Source organism: Euleptes europaea, chromosome 15 (genome assembly GCF_029931775.1).
Source record: "Euleptes europaea isolate rEulEur1 chromosome 15, rEulEur1.hap1, whole genome shotgun sequence".
Taxonomy (NCBI): domain Eukaryota; kingdom Metazoa; phylum Chordata; class Lepidosauria; order Squamata; family Sphaerodactylidae; genus Euleptes; species Euleptes europaea.
The window spans coordinates 57901904-57923101 of NC_079326.1; the positions used below are offsets into that span (position 1 = coordinate 57901904).

Here is a 21198-nt window from a genome sequence, read left to right on the forward strand (position 1 = left end):
TTTTCCTGTCCTTCTTTCTTTTGGAAAGTGGCCTGGCTCCAAGAAGAGGCGCTTTTGTATGGGGCAAGAGGGCCTCTGGTGGAGCGGACGTCCCCGTTCACATGAGCTCCCAAGGGGGCCCTTGCTTTCTCGGCTTGTGGGCAAGCATTTGGAGACACCGCTGCTGTTTCTCAGGGGAAAGGGTTTCTGGGGGGTCCCTGACTTTCGAGAGGTGCTGGAAAACTGGCCCATTTCCTTTCTAGCAGATGCTTCCCTGGAGCAGCAAAGCCCGCTTCTTAGGACAGCTGCAGGTTGTGTGTGTGTGTGGGGGGGGGGTTGTCTACTTGTAGAGCCAGTCTGGTGTTGTGGTTGAGAGCGACAGGGCTGCAGCCTGGAGAGCCAGGTTTCCCCACTCCTCCACATGAAGCCTGCTGGGTGACCTTGGGCCAGTCACAGTTCTCTCTGAACTCTCTCAGCCCACACGGAGGCAGGCAATGTCAAACCGCCTTTGAATGTCTCTTGCCTTGAAAACCCTACGAGGTTGCCATAAACTGGCTGTGACTTGACGGCACTTTCCACACACCTGTAGGGAAAGGAGATCTGCCCTTGCAGTAACCGAAGCACTTCCTGTTCTACTCTGAGCAGTAAACCGCCAGCAAGATTCTTGCGTAGCAAAGCACTTTTATGTTGAATAAGAATCTAGGGCTGAGGATCTTCTTCAGTGGGTTGTTATGGTGAAAACCAAAGCATACTCATTTTTTAATTTTATTTTTTTGGGTGCAGAACAGGGAAGAAAAAAAAAGAAGGGTGAGTCATAACTGCTGCTCATTGGGGGAGGTGGAAACAACGGAGCATAAGATTCTGTGATGCCCACATCACAAAGAGGCCAGATTAGAGGCCAGATTAAGATATCTTCAACCTGCGTTAGATGGACTTCTTGGCGAATTCTATGAAATTAAATTGGAAATTCTGTTGTCTGATAAAAATCACTGGATATCCAGACAAGTTGCTAAATTTTGCCTCGGGATAGGCAGGACTCAGGAAAATGGTAGTAAAGCCGATGTAAAGCTGTAGACTCATATGATTAGGGTAAACGATCAAGTTGCTACCCCTACCCTTCTGTTGCATCGAATCATTGTTTTAATGATGTTTTAAACCTGGAACTCTTGTTAACTCTAGTTATACTGGTCAAAGACCACAATTTATTATTATTATTATTATTTTAATTGCTCTGGTCCTGTACCAGACATGCTTAACATTTTGGATTCTGTGTGGGTACCTGGTTTTCAGGGGGGGAAAAGGGATGAGTCAAGGCAAGGTATGCTAGAGAGAAATTGGCAAGTGTGCCACTGAGGGTGCTAACTCTCCAATGGTTGTGAATCAGTGGTGGCGCTGAACACTTCCGAAGGTGTAATAGGCTGGTTGGTCGAGCTAGGAGCGAGACAGGTTTGAAGAGGAAGTGTAGTCCTCATCTGCATCCACTTAAAAAATCAACCGTCAGCAACCGGGGCTCCCAACTTCCTTTCACTGCAAAGGCAGGAGAGGAAACATTCATGTTTGACACTGTCACGTAGACACAGACGCGCACATTTTCCAGCCAAGCGTCTATCAGGTTACGTGAAGAACAAACTGTCGGTGCTCGTATGAAGGTGTATGATAGGCTCAGTTTCGTAGGGTATGCATGTGATAGCTTCAGAAGAGTGAAGGGCACTTTGAAGAATCTCTGTCAGGACGTTTAATTTTCTCGCACGTGTGGAGCAATGTGTGTGTTTAACTTTTGGGAGTGTGAGTTACTTGTAGGCTAGCTGGAAAGCAGCGCTTTTTGGTGGTGGGCGATCTCTAAAAAGTGAGATTGGTTGGTTGTGATTCTTGAAAAAGGGAAAAAGTCTGTGAAAAGTAGAACTATTTGACAGAGGTTTTTTTAATTAAAGATGATACTGGGAGATTATCCCGGATATACAGGAATTATCCTGTGTTTGTGTGTGTGTGTGGCTTAAAATGAACCCTTTAGTTTGGGTTGGTTTTGAAAAACAACACAGATCAGTTTAATCTTCTGGGTAAGCACAACTCTGACAAATCTGTAGATCTCGTCAGCCTGGGGCGTGTGTGTGTATGCCTACCAATTCCTTATCCTTCCACAGTCTCTCTTGCCACCCCCAAGGGTCCTCCTTGCTTTGGAGCCAGCTGCAGAGGGAATTTATTGTTTGTGTGTGTTAAGTGCCATCAAGTCGCTTCTGACTCCTGGCAACTCTGTGAATCAAAGTCCTCCAAAATGTCCTATCTTTGACAGCCTTGCTCAGGTCTTGCAAATTGAGGGCTGTGGCTTCCTTTATTGAGCCAATCCATCTCTTGTTGGGTCTTCCTCTTTTCCTGCTGCCCTCAACTTTTCCTAGCATGACTAGGAATTTATTACAGCCAAGTTTATTTATTGGATTTATATCCCTCCCTCATCCCCGGCAAGCTGGGCTCAGAGCAGGTCGCAGTATAATAGTAAAACGTCAATTAAAACATACATTAAAAACATACTTTATAGTTTATAGTTTCATGCTTTGTATTATAATAGAACAAGATGGCTTTCCCTTTTAAATTGTAGCCGCTAGGCGGGTCCAGTCTGCAATGGGCTCCCTAGCCAGATTGGGGGAAGGATGGGGAGGCCAGAAAATAATGGTAGTGGAAGGACTCGCGGCTGCCCTCAGGTGTAGGCCTGGCGGGACATCTGCTTTCAGACTTCCCATATATCTGGGGACAGCGTCTGGGTTGAAAAGTGGAATAGTGACTATTCTCGAAGTCCAGCAAGAGAATGAGCAGAAGAAGGTCGGGGTGACATTGAGTTTGACCCTCTGGAACAACTTGGAGGAGACCTGGATTTCAGTTCTTTGGACTGGGGCCCTTCTAAGTGAGGGAGGGGCAGAATATCTGCCCCAGAAGGACTTCTGAGTCCCGAGCTGGTCTCCGTGTGGAATACTGTGCTGTTCCATAAGATCTTCTGCAGAAGCTGGTGGCCTCAAGGCTTTCCTGATCCTTTGGATTTAAGAAGAGGAGTTGTTTTTTATACCCTGCTTTTCTCTACCTTTAAGCAGTCTCAGAGTGGCTTACAATCGCCTTCCGTTCCCCTCCCCATACCAGACACCTTGTGAAGTGTGTGAGGCTGAGAGAGTTCTGAGAGAACTGTGACTAGCCCAAGGTCACCCAGCAGTCTGCGGGTGTAGTAGTGAGGAAACAAACCTGGTTCACCAGGTTAGAGTCTGCCGCTCATGTGGAGGAGTGGGGAAGCAAACCTGGTCAGATTAGAGTCCACCGCTCTCAACCACCACACCACGTTTGCTCTGACGACATCAGAAGAGCCCTGCTGGATCAGACCAGTGGCCCCTCTAGTCCAGCATCCTGTCTCACACAGGGGCCAACCGGTTCCTCTGGAGGTCCAACAATGGGGCATTCTCTGATGTTGCCCAGTGGCACTGGTATTCAGAGGTGTACTGCCTTTGCACATGGAGGTTCCCCTTAGTCTCCGTGGCTAGTAGCCACTGATAGAGATCTCTTCCATTTAGGGACGCTAATTTCTGTATTAATAATCCGTAGCATGTATTCTCCAAGAACAGCCAAGGCGCTTGTTGATTCCTGCTAGCTTCATAAGGGCACGTACTGTGGACCAAGTATGATATTCTGTACAGAAAACGGCTCACTTATAATTTAAAACTATCTCACCTGCTTCTGTTGTTCTCTTATATGGTACCCCAAGTGAATGGAAATGCAAAGGGATTCCATATGTTTGGCTGAGTGCTGCGAATGCTGTCTGTTGCAGAAGGTCTTTTTAATTTGCCCCCCCCCCCCCGCTTTAAACACGCAAGGCAGAAGAAACTTGGATCAGAATTCCTCGAGTACCTTTTCCGTTCCTGTCTGGTCGCAGCCTTTCTGTGGGCTTCTTGGCTCCCTTTTTTTAACTCCTTGTCCCTTTCCCCCAGTTTAGTCATAAAACTAAAGAAAGGGTCAGGCTTTTGTCATTCGTTTCCTGTTGCTTTCATTTCTGAGTTCTCCTCCTTCATACAGGAAGTCGTCCCTCTGTTTATATGTTTGTGGTATAAGCTCAACCGGCTCACACGCTTTCACGGAGCCTGTCCTTGAAATACGCTTACGGCTTGAAAACTACACGTGGAATTGTTTTTCTGTTTGAGGCCTTTTTAGGCGTTCCTCGGGATTAAGCAGTAATGTTTCTCGTGGTCTCTCGTTGCATGTTAAATGAACAATGCTACTCGGTATTCGTAACCCGCATTCCAAGCGCTTGGTTTACACAGTCTTGTAGCAACACATTCCTGCGAGGTAGGCCAGTATTATTATCTCTGTATTGAAAATGGGGGTGGGGGTGGGCAAAGCTCAGAGAGTGGTCTGCTTCAGGCAGCCTAGAGAGGCAAGGTTTGTACTGTTGTCGCAGAAGCCTGCCCCGGGATGTGGTGATGGCTGCCAACTTGGAAGGCTTTAAGAGGGGAGTGGACATGTTCGTGGAGGAGAGGACTATCAATGGCTACTAGTCAAAATGGATACTGGTCGTGATGCATACCTGTTCTCTCCAGGATCAGAGAAGCATGCCAAATATATTAGGTGCTGTGGAACCCAGGTAGGATGGTGCTGTTGCAGTCACCTTGTTAGTGGGCTTCCTAGATTCACCTGGTTGGCCACCCTGTGAACGGACTGCTGGACCTGATAGACCTGGTCTGATCCATCAGGGCCTTTCTTGTGTTCTTATGACTGTAGGAATGCCACCCTATGAAAAACCGACAGAACGTATGTACTGTATGCTAAGAGAACAGACAAGTTAAATACAAATAGTTTATTTCAAATAACCAATATTGCAAGTTAAAATATGTAGAGTATTTTGGAGAAACAATATTGATAGCTTAATATAGATACATAAGAAATGTAGTGGTGGTACGGTATAAATAAAGGCTTTTCCCTATATTTCGAGGTAGACCTAAATACAAGTTAAGTATTAACTATAAGAAAACTTGGAGATGACAAGATGTCGTGTGGAATAGATGATAGAAATAAAAATGATAACAGATGGTCAATTTAGATGAAAGCAAGGCACGTTTCGTAATATGTTGAATGTTATGTGGTGTGCGTTATGTGTTACGTTGATGTTATGTCTTATTCTTTTTTGTAATTTGGAAGTTTAAAATAAAGACTTATTTAAAAAAAGGAAGAGAAAAACTGACAGAACTCTCTCCTCGTAGATAAATAGCCATGTCAGGGAGAATGCATGGGGGGAAGGCTTCTCCCTAAACACAGGTATGCCAACTCTGGGTTGGGGAATTCCTGGAGATTTGGGGGTGGACAAAACAGAGGGGGGAGGGAACCCAACCTGAAGACAAAGTTTGGTACCCAAAGGTTGGGTACCCAAAGGTTGGGTGGAAAGGAACTCAGTTATACTGTGAAATATATTTATTATAAAGTGCTCATGCAGATATTAAAAATAAGCCTATATGGCAACAAACACAAGGTTGACAGTCTGAAACCACGTGCCAAACACGTTTCGGCTCTCAGGCCTTCATCAGTGGTCTAAGAAAACTTCTTTTGCACACATAGAAGAAGAGTTGGTTTTTATATGCTAACTTTCTCTACCACTTAAGGAAGAATCAAACCGGCTTTCAATTGCCTTCCCTTCACCTCCCTACAACAGATACACCCCATGAGGTACCATATTTTTCCATGTATAAGACGACCTTTTTTTCCTAAACATATTTAGAAAAAAATTGGGGGTTGTCTTATACATGGAAGGTCCTCCTAGAGTGGGCAGGGAGGAGCCCGTTCGCTCTGGCCAGCCAGTGTCCGGCCTTCCCATGGTCCCCGCTCTCTTCCCCGCCCATATTTTTCCGTACACCCCCCATGTATAAGATGACCCCTGATTTCTTAATTTTGGGTTCCAAAAAATAGGGGTTGTCTTATACATGGGGGCATCTTATACATGGAAAAATACGGTAGGTGGGACTGAGAGAGCTCTAAGAGAGCTGTGACTAGCCCAAGATCCCCCAGCTGGCTTCGTGTGTAGGAGCGAGGAAACAAACCCAGTTCACCAGATTAGCCTCCGCCACTCATGTGGAGGAGCGGGGAATCAAACCCGGTTCTCCAGATCAGAGTCCACCAAAACACCGCTCTTAACCACTACACCATGCTCACATACACATTATTCAGCAGAAAAAAGAAAATTTATAACAGCCGGGGTATGTACCGTAGTTAAGGATGTATTCCACATGAACTCTGTGCCTATGATGTCAGATTGTTATTAAAATAGGTTTTAAATTGTACAGGCACACAAACGTGGAATGCAGTCTGAGTGTTTCTTTCTGGACTGGGCTGACCTTACACTGGATGGCTGGTTGGCAAAGGGAGTGTGCCAGAAGGCACTGAGTTCCCTTATTTTTGTGAACCAAAACTAAGGCTGCTGGAGAGTGGGACCGTGACCCTGAATGCTATTTCTATGGCCTGAACTAAAGAATAGCCCCTTCCCTCTCCTTTTTACAGTCTGCAAAGCATTTAGAAGACTCAAACTGTCTGCTTCAAGTGCCTAAAACCCTGCAAGGTTCCCCTTTCTGCCTCTCTTTTTTTGGTTCCCTCTTATTCTTGATCCACAGTATACTGGTTTGCATGTTCAGAGGCCTCAGTCTGAATCCCCGAGGCTTTCGTAAGGGGACAATGAAGAAAGCTGATAGGAAGAAAGTAGATTCCTTTGAAATGTGGTGTTGGAGGAGAGTTTTACAGATACTGTGGTCTGCCAAAAAAAACACACCAAGTGAGTTCTAGATCAAATCAAGCCTGAACTCTCCCTAGAAGCTAAAATGACTAAACTGAGGCTGTCGTATTTTGGTCGTGTAATGAGAAGACAAGAGCCACTGGAAAAGACAGTCATGCTAGGAAATATGGAAGGAAGCAGGAAAAGAGGAAGACCCAACAAGAGAAGGATTGACTCTATAAAGGAAGCCACAGCCCTCAGTTTGCAAGACCTGATCAAGGCTGTTAAAGACAGGACGTTTTGGAGGACATTGATTCATAGGGTCGTCATGTCGGAAGCGACTTGACGGCATTTAACACACACACACACTAGTAAGGGGGAGGCCCGAAGGACTTTGCTTGGCTGAGCTAGTAGGACCACAGGAATGACTTCTGCAGGTGGCTCTTACAGCGCATTCCTGACCTTTAAGGGTGAAAGCCCTTAGGATGCCAGGAAGGCGCTGCGTTGGCTTTCTGGCCCTCCACACCGGTGCCTCGGCCACTTATGACAGTGTTAGTGGCCCCAGCGCCGGCATGGAGGCCCGGATGCTGGTTGCCAGGTGCTGCTTTTTAGCAGGCGCAGCCTTGCTTTTCTCTATGGGGTGAAAAGCCCCATTTAAAATTTTAAAAGCCTTTAAAAGGCTTTTTTTTTTTTTTTAGTTTTCAGAGCCGGGGAAACGGATTAGGAGGCGCCGCAGTGGCATCTCTTCCCTGCCATTTCCCCACACCGAAAGCTCAGGAATGCTCTGTTAGCTCCTCAAGGCAGTGTCCCATTGCATGGACCAACGGGAAACGTGTCGGAATAAAAAGGCACGCAATACCTTGTTCAGAATTGTGTTTTGGAAGGGACGGAATTGGCAGAGCGTTCTTTCCTTTTTTAAATTCACTGTATAGTAGACCGCAAGAGTGTTAACTAAACGCATAATGCGATTCACTGCCGAGGGAGTTCCGCAGCGTTTTAACTGAAAAGCAATAAAGGGACATTTCTGTTCTACGTGCCCGAAGTCTAATATTATTTTAAAGTGTTCCCACAGCATGTAACGGCACGACGGTGCCACTTCGCCAGGACTACCATATGAGGAAAGGTGATACTGGGTTATAAGTACACGGGCTCTTGTATTTAGACTTGATTCTTGTGTCCTCATTGAATTCTACGTTCTCTCACCTAGTCTGAAGATAGGCTGTCATCTTGGCTTCCCTTCCTCTTGACCCTGAGCTGTGCCCGGTCTATCCTATTATTGATGTTTGAGGATTGCGGTTGACTTCCTCTAGCTGTCTCTTGAGCCACCCGCATCGAAGTGACACTTGATCCTCCTCTGTTTACTCTCTGTAGCTGTTTTGGTATCTCTGTTTTGCCCGAAGGAAAGATGTGTTGTCAGAGTGCCAGCCTGTAGAAATATTACAGTGCGGTGTTTCTCGGGGCTGTGCTGTGTAAGATGGTGTTAATTTTAATTTTTTGGGAGATTCGAATGCTGCTCTTTGTGTTGGAACTTTCCTGCCCATGGAAGGCGAACCGCCACCTTCTGTTAAACTACTGGGATTAGTTTTGGTGTGCTGATGGGCTCAGCCTCGCTGTTTTGAACAGCAGGTTGGCACGGTGGCCGAGAGTGCGTTCGATCAGCTGCATCTGGTTCACCAACTCTCCTTTTTTTATTCAGCTGATAGAAGAAGAAGAAGAGTTGGTTTTTAGATGCTGACTTTCTCTACCACTTAAGGAAGATCAAACCGGCTTACAATCACCTTCCCTCCCCCTCCCCACAACAGACAACAGCGAAGAGCATCTGCTTGGCATGCAGAAGGTTGCAGGTTCAATCCCCAGCATCTCCAGTTAAAGGGACCAGGCAAGTAGATGATGGGAAAGACCTCTGCCTGAGACCCTGGAGAGCCATTGTGAGGGGCTGGGGCTCAGTGGCAGAGCATCTGCTTGGCATGCGGAAGGTTCCAGGTTCAATCCCCAGCATCTCCAGTTAAAGGGACCAGGCAAGTAGGTGATGGGAAAGACCCCTGCCTGAGACCCTGGAGAGCCGCTGCCGGTTTGAGTAGACAATACTGACCTTGATGGACCTTCTGATTCAGTAGAAGGCAGCTTCAGGTGTTTAAGTGAAGGAGCTCACGGCAAGTTGGATGCTAGAAAAACCAACACATTGTATTAAACTGATAAATCTACAACTATGTTAGAAACAGGAAACTTGACTGATAAGAAAGTAGTAAAAGAGACCATTAAAGAAAAGCAAACAAAAATTGTTTATATGACTTTTGCTATAAAAACTACATATTCAAAGCATTCTCCTTGATATAACTGAATAGCTGAGTTATAAACCCTGAGAGCAGGCTGTGCTGGATCAGACCAATCCAGGTTCTGTTTAACACGGACCAAGCCGGTGGCCATTAGTATTTCACTGGGCATCTTGCGCACAGATTCGGCTGGCTGCCTCTTCACTGTGGCGCGTTGGCAGATGTCTTTTGCGGCTGTTTCAATGACAAAACTCGGTGTGGCTTTTGGTGGAGCTGAAGGTGACCCAGAATGATACCAGTTCTGGAGGGGTGTGGAGGAAGGAATGTTGGGGACTTGTAATGGGGGCTGCCAGCTCCGGGTTGGGAAATTCCTGGAGATTTGGGGGACAGAGCCTGGGGAGGGCAGAATTTAGGGAGGGGAGGGACCTCAGCAAGGTATAATGCCATAGAGTCCACCCTCCAAAGCAGCCATTTTCTCCAGGTGAAGTGATCTCTGTGTCCTGGAAATAAGTTGTAACTCTGGGAGATCTCCAGGCCCCACCTGGAGGCTGGCAGCGTTAAGTAGTAATGGGCAGCTTGAAAGTGTGTGGCTCAGGGGAGGAAGACAATGGGATCAACAGCATTATCTTGGAAGAAGAAGAGTTGGTTTTTATATGCTGACTTTCTCCACCTTTTTTTTAAAGGAGAATCAAACTGGCTTACAATCTCCTTCCTCTCCCCACAACAGACACCCTGTGAGTAAGGTGAGGCTGAGGGAGTTCAGAGAGAACTGTGACTGGCACAAAGTCACCCAGCAGGCTTCATGTGGAGGAGTGTGGAATTGAACCCGGTTCACCAGATTAGAGTCTGCCACTCATGGGGAGGAGTGGGGAATTAAAACCGATTCACCGGAAGGGAGTCCGCCGCTCATTTGGAGGAGTGGGGAAACAAACCTGGTTCATCAGATTAGAGTCCACGGCAGTGGCGTAGCGTGGGTTGTCAGCACCCGGGGCAAGGCAAGTAATTTGCGCCCCCTAACCCGTGGATTTTAGCACTCGAGTCTCTTCCACTAGATTAGTTAAAGAAACCCTTACCCCCTAAGCACATGTATTGTTTGTGCTGATGTAATTAAAGTAAAATGACTGAACCTGGGGCCTTCGGTATACCAAGCAGCTGTGGGACTTGCAAATACCTCTGTACTTAATAATTTGTGTTTAAGAGGTGTTTGGAAGATGCAATACAAACCTTATGCCTGCTTGTCTTTGGGCCATACTCCTCCTGTGTTGTTTAGGTGGAAAGCAGCCACTGGCTTCCTTTTGGGACTTCATGTACCCCCCCCCATTCATTTTCATATGCCCAAAACATATATTTACTGTTTACTGATATGATGCTTGCTATACACCTCTGTGCACATCCTGGCCACAGGAGGCAAAGATGTATAGTAAATTGGCCCATGCTGCAAAACTAAATTAACTGTATACAATTCAAATTCACCAATTAGTAATAAGTGGAAGATGAGTTTGAAAAAGAAAAGTCCAGGAGGCAATTCTCACTAAGCATCAAATTCTAATCCACAAGTGGTTTCTCTAACAATGTGTGTGTGTGTGTGTAAAGTGCCGTCAAGTCGCAGCCGACTTATGGCAACCCAGAGGCCACTTACCGGCATCATCTTCGCCCCGAACCGCATTGAGGCGGGTGGCGCCGGCTCCCACCACCCGGGACCGAGGCGGAGACCAACGGCCGAGGCCTGGAGGAGTGCGGCGGCCTCGCGTGCCCAGGAACCTGTTGCAGGCGGCGCTCCCGGGCCGGTGGGACGGCCCTCGCGGGACCGGCGCCTCTCTCAGGGCCCAGCGCCGCCCCGCGCCCTTCAGCTTTGTCTCGCCTTCGCCCCCCACCCCTCCTTCCCCGCCGCCTCTGCTCGCCACAAACAAGACGGCCGCCGCCCTCCAGCCTCCTCTGAAACTCCCCCCCCCCTTCCGCTGGCCCGGCAGGGAGGAGCTGCTGAGTCCCACCCCCAAGGTGGGCTGGGCCGGGTGAGGCCGACGCTGTGGGCTCCGCCGTGCGGCCCTGCCTCAGCGGCGAGGGGGAGGGAGATTAATGCCTGAGGCGGCCCTGCCGTGAGTTGGGGAGCGGGGCCGCGGCTTTCCCGCCCCCTGGAGGCCTGCTGAGAGTTTGAAAATGTTATACAAAAAACACCGCTTTGAAAGGGTTTTTTGGATACCGCGGCTTATGAATGGTTGGAAGACGTCTTCACTGCAGTGAGAGAGAGTGAGTGAGTGAGCCAGGCAGGGGCAGAGAGCTGCGAGTGCGCCCCCCCAGATGTTGCGCCCGGTGCGGCCGGCCCCCCCTGCACCCCCCACGCTACGCCACTGGTCCACGGCTCTTAACCACTACACCATGCTGGGTTGACGTTCCTGGAGGAAGAATCATGATTTCCTGAAGGACTGTCACTGCGTTTGCTTGTGTTGTGATGCTGCAGTTGCAGAATGAACTCATTGGTTTCATACCTGGAGTAGGCAAGATGGTACAGAAACCAGTTAAAAGGAAGCCTGAGAACTCCAAGAGAGCTGGAAGCCCTGTCCTTGCTTCTGAGATTATTTCCAGTTAAATAAGTGCCAAAGAATGGTCCTAGCGATTTTGAACAAACTTCACAGTTTGCTGTGAACAAACCCCAGCCTGAGAATGACTCAATATAGCTGTCGGTTGTTTGTTGTGAAAATAGTTTTGGTTCCCTGCTGGCACAGATGTGTCATGGGGTGCTGGAGGTGTTGATTTGGGGTAGTCGCCTGCTTACCACCTTCGTTACACAACTCCGGTTATGCTTCATGGCTTAGAGGATAGGTAGAAGGACATAAACACTTTGCAATGTTCTGTAGCAACTGTAGTTGTAAAATTATTTCCTACGGACCCCCATATGTCTGTTTAAAATGTCACATCAAAGCGCTGCCTTGGAACAAAGGGTTCCGGTTGTGTGCCTCTTGACCATTTTCGTAAGGGTCACTTGCAGCTTTTTCTTTATGCAAAGTAAATTGGTTTTTCTTCCCATTAGAGACTGTATTAACTTAGCCTCTGATTTGTGGTTTAGCACATTATGTACTGCTCTGAAACAATTATGGTCCAGCAGAGCAATTAATGGATAAATGTAGTTTGAAGGCTGGCGGTTGGGCAAGCTGGCGTTGTAGAACAAGGCAGACGTGCAAAAATTGTCCCCTTCCAGAATTTAATTTATTTGCATAAACCTACCCAGAATATAAATAAGATGCACAATTTACGCAAATTATGCACTTTTTCCTCGACAATAAGTTAAACTGATCCTTCCTAGAAAGCTTCTGCAGCTCCGTCTTCATTTATTTTTGGTGTGCCGAAGACTTGTTTCAAATTCCCAGTACAATGCAGCAGTTAAGCTAGTGTGTTAACTAGCATAGGGGAGGGGCCGTGGCTCAGTGGTAGAACACCTGCCTGGCATGCAGAAGGTCCCAGGTTCAATCCCCAACATCTCCAGTTAAAAGGACCAGGCAGTAAGGGCTGTGAAAGGCCTCTACCTGAGCCCCTGGAGGGCCGCTGCCAGTGAGTAGACAATACTGACCTTGATGAACCAAGGGTCTGATTCAGCTTAAGGCAGCTTCATGTGTTCATTAGAACGAATAATTGAGAACATTATATTCATCTTTGAGGCTTTTATGCAGTCCCGCATGGGATCTACGCATGTGCTGGTCAACTCTGTGATTCTATGGTTCAATCCAAGAGCCCCGTTTCAGAGAACTTTCTACTTAACTGCTTTTCAACTGCTCCGAGCCATTTTTGGAGGTAATTTTTGGCTGAAAAGTAGAGTAAAAGCAATTTAAAAAAATAAGTGAATAGGTTTTCCTTTGACAATCTGCGTCTGCCTTAGTGACAAATAACCAAGATTTCATCCTTTCAGATCTGACCCCCAAGGGGTTGTTTAGCTTTACAGATGAGCGTCGCGGCGTTTCCCCCTTTGGCTCAGTGCTGCGCGAATACAATTTGGATGGCAGCATTTTCCAAGTGTCCCTGCACACTGTCTAATTTGAAGACGGTAAATTGGGTAAAAGATGTAGGTCTTGGTTTGGCGTAGCTTTGCGGCTTGTGTCTGAACGCCTTCCTTACCTGGGGCTACAGAATTCTCCCTTGCGTTGCGGAGAGAATGCCTTACACAGTCAAGCAAGAACCAGCATCAAGACTACAACATTCTTCCCTTTCTGATGGGCTGGTGGTGGTTAACCACTGATTAAATTGGCACTTGTCCGATGCGCATCTGGTTTTTATCCTTTCCATTGTCACGCTTTATTGCTTTGCGAAGTAGGTGGCCATTTTCCCATTCGTTGTCAGGCTGGGAAGTAAGACTCCCAAGAATAAGCACTTGTCCAAGATAATCTGAATTATGTGCAGTTTGTGGGCCAGGCAATGAGGTACTCCTTCATCTGCCTCAGGTACAAAAGCTCTCTCCCCTTCTTGACTCTCCCAACCCAGCTGTATCAGCCCATGTTTCTGTAACCTTGAGATGGGACTACCGTAATGTGTCTTATGTGAAGATAACTCTGGTTGTCAGGTTCTAAATAAGCAGAAGTTTCTATCTCTTGGCAGGTCTGGAACATTGGACACATTACACACAATTATATAACTTGTGCTGGTTGTCTGTTCCAGGCTGCTGGTGGTATTCAAGGTGCTGGTTTTAATCTTGAAAGCCCTTCATGACCTGGGACTCACATATTTATGGGACCGCCTTTCCGCGTATGGAGACCCATTCGCCAATTTTGATTGGCTTCCTCTTAGTGGTACCTTCTGTTTGGGAGGTCTGTGGTCTTTCTGAGGATGGGACTTGCCTCTTGGAATGGCCTGCAAGAGGTGGTCCATAAGCAACATGCTTGATTGAACCTTGCAAGAGTAGACCTAAGAGAGGCTAGTAAATGGCCATCATCGAGCACTTGGGGTGAATCCAATAACAGGCTTGGGGTCACAAGACAAAATGGAATTTAACAAATGCCAGTGATGTCACCTGTTTGCAGGCAATTCAGACCAAAACTTTCATTCATCTCTTTACTAAAAGGGCCTTTACTTTAAAAGAATTTATGGCTTCATTGTCTCATATTACTCATGTGTCATAAAGGATAATTATTTATTTCTGATGATAGTTACAGCTACAGTGTGAAGAAGGATATCGAAACGGGATACTGGCCGGCAATCCTGTTACTGTTGTGGTTTTGTGTTACATTATCAACCCTTTTGCTTTTTGCGTTTGCTCATTATTTGTATTCTGTAATACATGTTTTGTAATTTATTTGAACATTTGTTGTTATTTTGTAAAACTTTTGTAAAACTATTTTGTAAAACTTTGGAGTAGCTACAAGTGATTAGATAAACGCCTTGTAACCTCTGGTGCTTTTCACATTTCCCCCCCTGTCTTCTATCAGTGGTTTCTCCCCTGCCTTTTTTTCCCCCACCCCCAAATCTCCAGGAATTTCCCAACCCAGAGCTGGCAACCGTAGTGGCCAGTGACCCCAGGTGATGTTGACTGTAAACTAGGCAAAATTGCCCATGTGTTGACCAAGGAGGGGGGGGACACAGACTATGGGGGGGACCAGGGTCTGGTGATAGGATTGGGCGGTGGGGGGGGAGAGCCATATGTTCGCCTTCAGACATTACAAATGCTAGAAATGCAGTGACAGCCGAATGAATGCCTTCGGCCCTCTCCTGGAAACTCGATGGTCCACAGCTGTGCCCGCAGCACCTGCCTGCAGATGGGCCTCAGCGTCCCAGATTTTGGCTTTCTGATCAGAATTCCATTTAGCAAACTTAATGGGATGTTTGCATACTAATCGCAATCGAGATAAATGTAGCTGGGAGGGCTGCGCTTGCAGCAACGCAGAATTGAATTAGGCCTCTTTTGAAGCCGGAGTGCTGGTTCCTGTGTGGCTTTACCTTCTTCTTTTGGGTGGGTGGGGAGAGAATTTTCGTAGAAAGATGCTAAGAATTAGTGTCTGGTGCAACATTTGTGTGTGTGCGCGCCAAACCCTAGATTAGTTGACATTTCAATTATTACAGGCTGATAAGGAGTCAGTGGAAATCCTTTCTCTTTTCCCATGAGGTTGAGAGGCTAGGAATAACTTCCCCTCTGCCACAGTCCAGATTGTTTCGCCTCATGGGTTGGAACCGCTGGAACTCCTGGCTTTTTGTACTCCCAACGGCCTCGCCGTATTTGAACCCTTTCTACCTGGCCCTTTTCTTTCTGGAATTATCGTCAGTGATTGGGGCCGTGCAACAGGACGACACAGGAAAGCTGCCTCGTCCCTCCCACGGGTCTTCGTTTCTTGCCTTTCTTTAAATTTATATCCCGCAGTGGTTAAGAGCGGTGGTTTGGAGCGGTGGACTTTAATCTGGAGTACTGGGTTTGTTTCCCCATTCCTCCACATGAGTGGCGGAGGCTAATCCGGTGAACCCGGTTGGTTTCCCCACTCCTCCACATGATGCCAGCTGGGTGACCTTGGGCTAGTCACAGCTCTCTTAGAGTTCTCTCAGCCCCACCTACCTCTCAGGGTGTCAGTTTGTGGGGAGGGGAAGGGAAGGAGGTTGTAAGATGGTTTGATTCTCCATTAAATGGTAGAGAAAGTTGGCATATAAAAACCTACTCCTTCTCCTCCTCCTCCTCCTGATTGTGATCCAAAGTGGTCTTTTACATCATTCTTCCCTCCTCCACATTCTGACAAACTTGTGAAGGTAGGTTAGGCTGAAAGGCTCTCTCTCTTTCTCTAACTCTTTATCAATCTTGGTGTATCTGCTAATGGCCTCCTTTCATGGCCAGCAATTAATTTTTTTTCACTACCCCCATAACAAACAATGGCAACTCCCATCTTTCTCCCCTTCATTATCTGGAATTAATTTATTGCTAACATGAAAAGGTTACAACCTCGTCCTCTGGTCTCCCTCGAAATGTCACTGGGGAATTTATTAACCACATAAAGTGATTGGAAAGCCCTGGGAAGCGCGTTGCGGATGGAGCGACAGGCGGCGATTCTGGTCTGTTATAGCCAAGCATCGATGCCAAAGGAAGCAGGGTGGACTTGGTACCAGCGCAGCAGCACCAAGTTGTGTGCGGGGGGAGATTTGTCTGTCCCCTTCTGTTCACCAGGAGAAAATGGCCACTTTGGCAATTGGGCTCTATGGCACTGAAGTCCCTCCCCTCCCCAAACCCCACCCTCCTCGGGCTCCCCACCGGATAGGGAAACCCAGACTGAACTCTCTGCTTTTTTGGATACCATTTGATCTTGGGCCTATCGTTATCTCTGTCTGCCTACCTTGCAGGGTTGCTGTGAAAATAAAATGCAGGTGAGGACGAAGAACCATATAAGCTGCCTGAGCTCCGCGGAGGAAGGGTGGATAAAAGTGTAATGAATAAACTTGCACTTCCTGTTCTTTACCATAAGAAGAAGAGTTGGTTTTTATATGCCAGTTTTCTCTGCCTTTTTAAGGAAGAATCAAGCCAGCTTACAACCTCCTTCCCTTCCCCTCCCCACAACAAACACCTTGTGAGGTAGGTGGGGCTGAGAGAGCTCGAAGAGAGCTGTGACTAGCCCAAGGTCACCCATCTGGCTTCATGTGCAGGAGTGGGGAAACCAACCCAGTTCTCCAGATTAGGGTTCACCACTCATGTGGAGGACCGGGGAATCAAACCCAATTCTCTAGACTAGAGTCCGCCGCTCGTAACCACTACACCATGCTGGCTCTCTGGAAGTGATGTTTGTTGGAGTTTACTGCCAGGTAAACATAGGAGAGGGAAGGTGGCATGGTGTAAGCCTGTTCTCGTGGGATCTCGGAAGCTAAGGGGGGTCGGTACTTGGAAGGGAGACCTCCGAGGAAGACTCTGCAGAAGAAGGCAATGGCAAACCCCCTCTGCTTCTCACTCACCTTGAAAGCCCCTTTGCTGGGGTCGCCGTGAATTGGTTGCCGCCCGATGGCATTTGGGTGCACATAAGCGTGCCTAGGGTTGCAGCCTGAATTGGGTTAATTATACTTGCTGCAAAAAAGAGATCTCGCTGCACCAAGGAATGCCTGGGCAAAGAAACAAGTAGACATTCTCCAGTGACGCAAGCTGGAAGTAATTTGGCTGTGCCCCAGTGTTAATTGACTCCAAACACATCTATTGTGAAACAAAACAGCCACGAAGGGAAATGGCACGGTGGAGGTCCTTAACTGGCAAAGCTGAACATTAACTTGAGGTGGTACATTGCGTGTCGAGTTATGTGATCTTGGAGATCCGTTGTAGTTCTGGGAGAACTCCAGACCCTACCAGGAGGTTAACAACCCTAGGTGAGGCTTGGACTTAGGGTTGCCAACTTCCAGGTACTAGCCGGAGATCTCCTGCTATTAAAACTGATCTCCAGCCAATTGAGATCAGTTCACCTGGTGAAAATGGCCGCTTTGGCAATTGGACCCTATGGCATTAAAGTCCCTCCCCTCTGCAGGCTCCATCCCTAAAATCTCCAGGTATTTCCCAACCCGGAGCTGGCAACCCTGCTGATGTGATGGCAGTTTGAGGGAAGCGTTCACGATGTTTCTCCCTCCTAATGTGCATGGCCTGTAAAAATTCAGAGGGCTTTTTTTTGGGAACACGACATCCCCAGAACAGCCTGTGTTCCGTTCAGCCCGCTGTGCTCCAGCGCTTCCTGGATTAAAATCACGGCAGAGCTAATAAAATGCAGCGAGTTTCTACAGTGCTGATAACTGTGGCCTCTGCAGTGTGGTGGGAGAGTTGTGTGCTCTCTGCAAACGTTTTAAAGGACTTTTTTTGTTTTGTTTTGCTTGTTCAAGCGTTTTGTGGGTGAAAATAGGGCCCTGCTGTCCTGTGGGGCCTTCTGTCTCCATGGCCAGAACCGAGGAGGGGTGTAGTGGTTAAGGGCGGTGGTTTGGAGCGGTGGAGTCTGATCTGGAGAACTGGGTTTGGTTCCCCCACTCCTCCACGTGAGCGGCGGAGGCTAATCTGGTGAACCGGATTTGGTTTCCCCGCTCCTCCTCACGAAGCCAGCGGGGTGACCTTGGGCTAGTCACAGCTCTCTTAGAGCTCTCTCAGCCCCACCTACCTCCAAAGGTCTCTGTTGTGTGGAGGGAAAGGGAAGGAGACTGTAAGCCGGTTTGATTCTTCCTTAAGTGGTAGAGAAACTCGGCTTATAAAAACCAACTTCTCCTCCTCCAGCATCCTGCCCTCCGTTGATTCCAGAGCCAAGATGTCAACTCAGCCGGCTGCAGCACTGAAAAAAGGCAGACTCCATGCTAGGAATGGTTAGGAAAGGGACTGAAAATAGGTTTACCAGTATTGTGATGAAGTATTTGAAGGTCTGTCACTTAGCAGAGGGCAGGGAGCTGTTCCTGTTGGCAGCAGAGGATCATAGGACTCGCAATAATGAGTTTAAATTGCAGGCAGAAAGGTGCCGGCTGGATGTTAGGAACAATTTTTGCTTTTACAGTAAGAGTTGTTTGACAGTGGAATCGGCTCCCTAGGGAGGTGGTGGGCTCCCCCTCACTGTCAGTCTTTAAGCAGAGGCTCGGATATGGTAGCCATCTTCAAGTACTTGAAGGGCTGTCATAATAGGAGGGTGTCGAGTTGTTTTCTGTGGCCCCAGAAGGTCAGAACAGAACCAACGGGTTGAAATTAAATCAAAAGAGTTCCTGTCTAAACATTAGGAAGAATTTTCTAACAGTTCCAGCGGTTCCTCAGTGGAACAGGCTTCCTCGGGAGGTGGGGAGCTCTCCTTCCCCAGAGGTTTTGAAGCAGAGGCTAGATGGCCATCTGTCAGCAATGGTGATTCTAGGACCTTAGGCAGATGATGAGAGGGAGGGCATCTTGGCCATCTTCTGGGCACTGGGTGTGTGTGGGGGAGGTAGTTGTGAACTTTTTGCATTGTGCAGGGGGTTGGACTAGATGACCCTGGAGGACCCTTCGAACTCTATGATTCTTGTCAGGGATTCTCTAGGCTGATCCTGCATTGAGCAGGGGGTTGGACTAGACAACCTGTATGGCCCCTTCCAGCTCTATGATATGATACCTCGCAGGGTTGTTGTCAGGATAAAAAGGACAGGAGAATGATGTAAGACGCTTTGGGGTCCCCTTTGGGGAGAAAGGTGGGGAATAAATGGAATAAGTAAATCAGTCCCTGCCACGTGTTGAATGTCCACGTCCTGGCGTTGGGTGAACCCACATGTAGGCTCATGGTGGACGCGTCGCTACAGTTTTAGAATGTGATTAGACGGGGGAAATGCTTGCCAATCTGACACAAACAATATGATCTTTCAGGCCTTTCAGCGTCTGATCCGGTTTTGCATTAAAAGGGCTTTTGCAATAACTAAAGCTTCGGTCATGAAGTATTGATTTAAAAAGACAAGCCGGTTGAGTTTGTGCATTTTTTTGGAAACACTTTAAAAAATGCCATTATGTGTTTTCAGCAGGGATGAAACTCGGATCTGGTTTAAAGGGATTATGTTTTCTGGCATTAGATCAGCACAAGTGAAGCATTTCCACTGTTGGAAACTTTATTATAGGAAGCTGATGTGAGCTGGCGGCAGAAACTGCTGATGCAGCAGCTGTGTGCGGAGTAATGCATGCCTGTTTCCGCTGAAAACGGTAGATTTAAGTGCGTGTTATTGGTGAAGCGTTGCAGACTCAGTACCTTGCTTTGACATGATTCGTCAACAGTTACTGCTAAAAAAAAAATATTAAAATTTGAAACCGGTGTATTTTCTCCCATCAGGCTGAACAGTGAGGGTGGAGTGGATGGCAACGTGGTCAGGAGTCCCCTAACCCAACTTGCGGACACGTACCATTTGGGGGGGGGGTCGCTTTTAAACCACTTTGTTGCTTGGTGTGGCTCAGGGGCTATGTCTTCCCTCCCGTGCTGTTTTCACTAGCGGAAATGTCCAAGATGTGGTCTAGAAAAGAGTAAGAGTCCAGTAGCACCTTAAAGACTAACAAAATTTCTGGTAGGGTATGAGCTTTCGTGAGCCGCAGCTCACTTCTTCAGATACGGCTAGAACGAGATTCCATCTATCCTTAAGTCTTCTCTGTTTAAGGGTAGATGGACTCGTATTATGGCTGTAGAAAAGAGCAAGAGTCCAGTGGCACCTTAAAGACCAACTACATTTCCTGTACTGCATGAGCTTTCGTGAGTCACAGCTCACTTGTTCGGCAGAAACTTTTACCATTGAAGCTTTTGTTTCGGTTTCCTAGTTTGGACTTTATGGCACTTTGAAAAAGCAGAATGATGGTTTATAACACCTCCCCTTTTTAAAACACGTCTGTCAGATGCTTTGCATTTTGTTTTGTTTTTTTTGGCTCTGTTTGTATCAGCCAGAGAGGCAAAACGTGTGCAGCGCAACAACATGCCTTTGTTATCCTGCTTCGATCAGTTGCAAACCACAAACGGAAGCTGTAGATAGCTGTTCCAAGCACTGCAAGATTGGAAGGGGGGATAGGGTTGCCAGCCTCCAGGTAGTAGCTGGAGATCTCCTGCTATTACACCTGATCTCCCTAGAGATCACTCTATGGAGATCATAGAGATCACTCCGCCTGGAGAAAATGGCCGCTGGGGCCATTGGACTCAATGGCATTGAAGCCCTCCCCTCCCCAAACCCCGCCCTCCTCAGACTCCTTCCCTGGAGGTTTTGAAGCAGAGGCTAGATGGCCATCTGTCAGCAATGCTGATTCTATGATGAGAGGGAGGGCATCTTGGACATCTTCTGGGCATGGAGTAGGGGTCACTGGGGGTGTGGGGAGGGAGTTAGTTGTGAATTTCCTGCATTGTGCAGGGGGTTGGATTTGATGGCCCTGGTGGTCCCTTCCAACTCTGTGACTCAAAGTGTCAGTTTTGGAGTGGCGGACTCTAATCTGGAGAACCGGGTTTGATTCCCCACTCCTCCACATCGGCGGCGGACTCTTAATCTGGAGAACCAGGTTGGTTTCTCCATTCCTACGCATGAAGCCAGCTGGGTGACTTTGGGCTAGTCACAGCTCTTAGAGCTCTCTCAGCCCCACCCACCTCACAGGGTGTCTGCTGTGGGGAGGGGAAAGTGATTGTAAGCCTGTTCAATCCTCCTTAAAAATAGGTAGAGAAAGTCGGCATATAAAAACCAACTCTTCTCCTTCTCTTCCTCCTCCTCCTCCTCCTTTTCCCCTGAGATGGCTTGGAATTCTAAGCCGGCGAGGGTGGTGAGAACGCTTTTTAGAAAGCCCTGCAG

At 47.6% G+C, this 21198-nt stretch overlaps 1 protein-coding gene across 1 annotated transcript in view; it reads left to right on the forward strand.

The window, feature by feature from the left end:
* Nucleotides 1-21198, forward strand: part of PLCL1 (phospholipase C like 1 (inactive)) — a 177694-nt gene that overhangs the window by 804 nt on the left and 155692 nt on the right. The gene's annotated exons all lie outside the window — the stretch shown is intronic.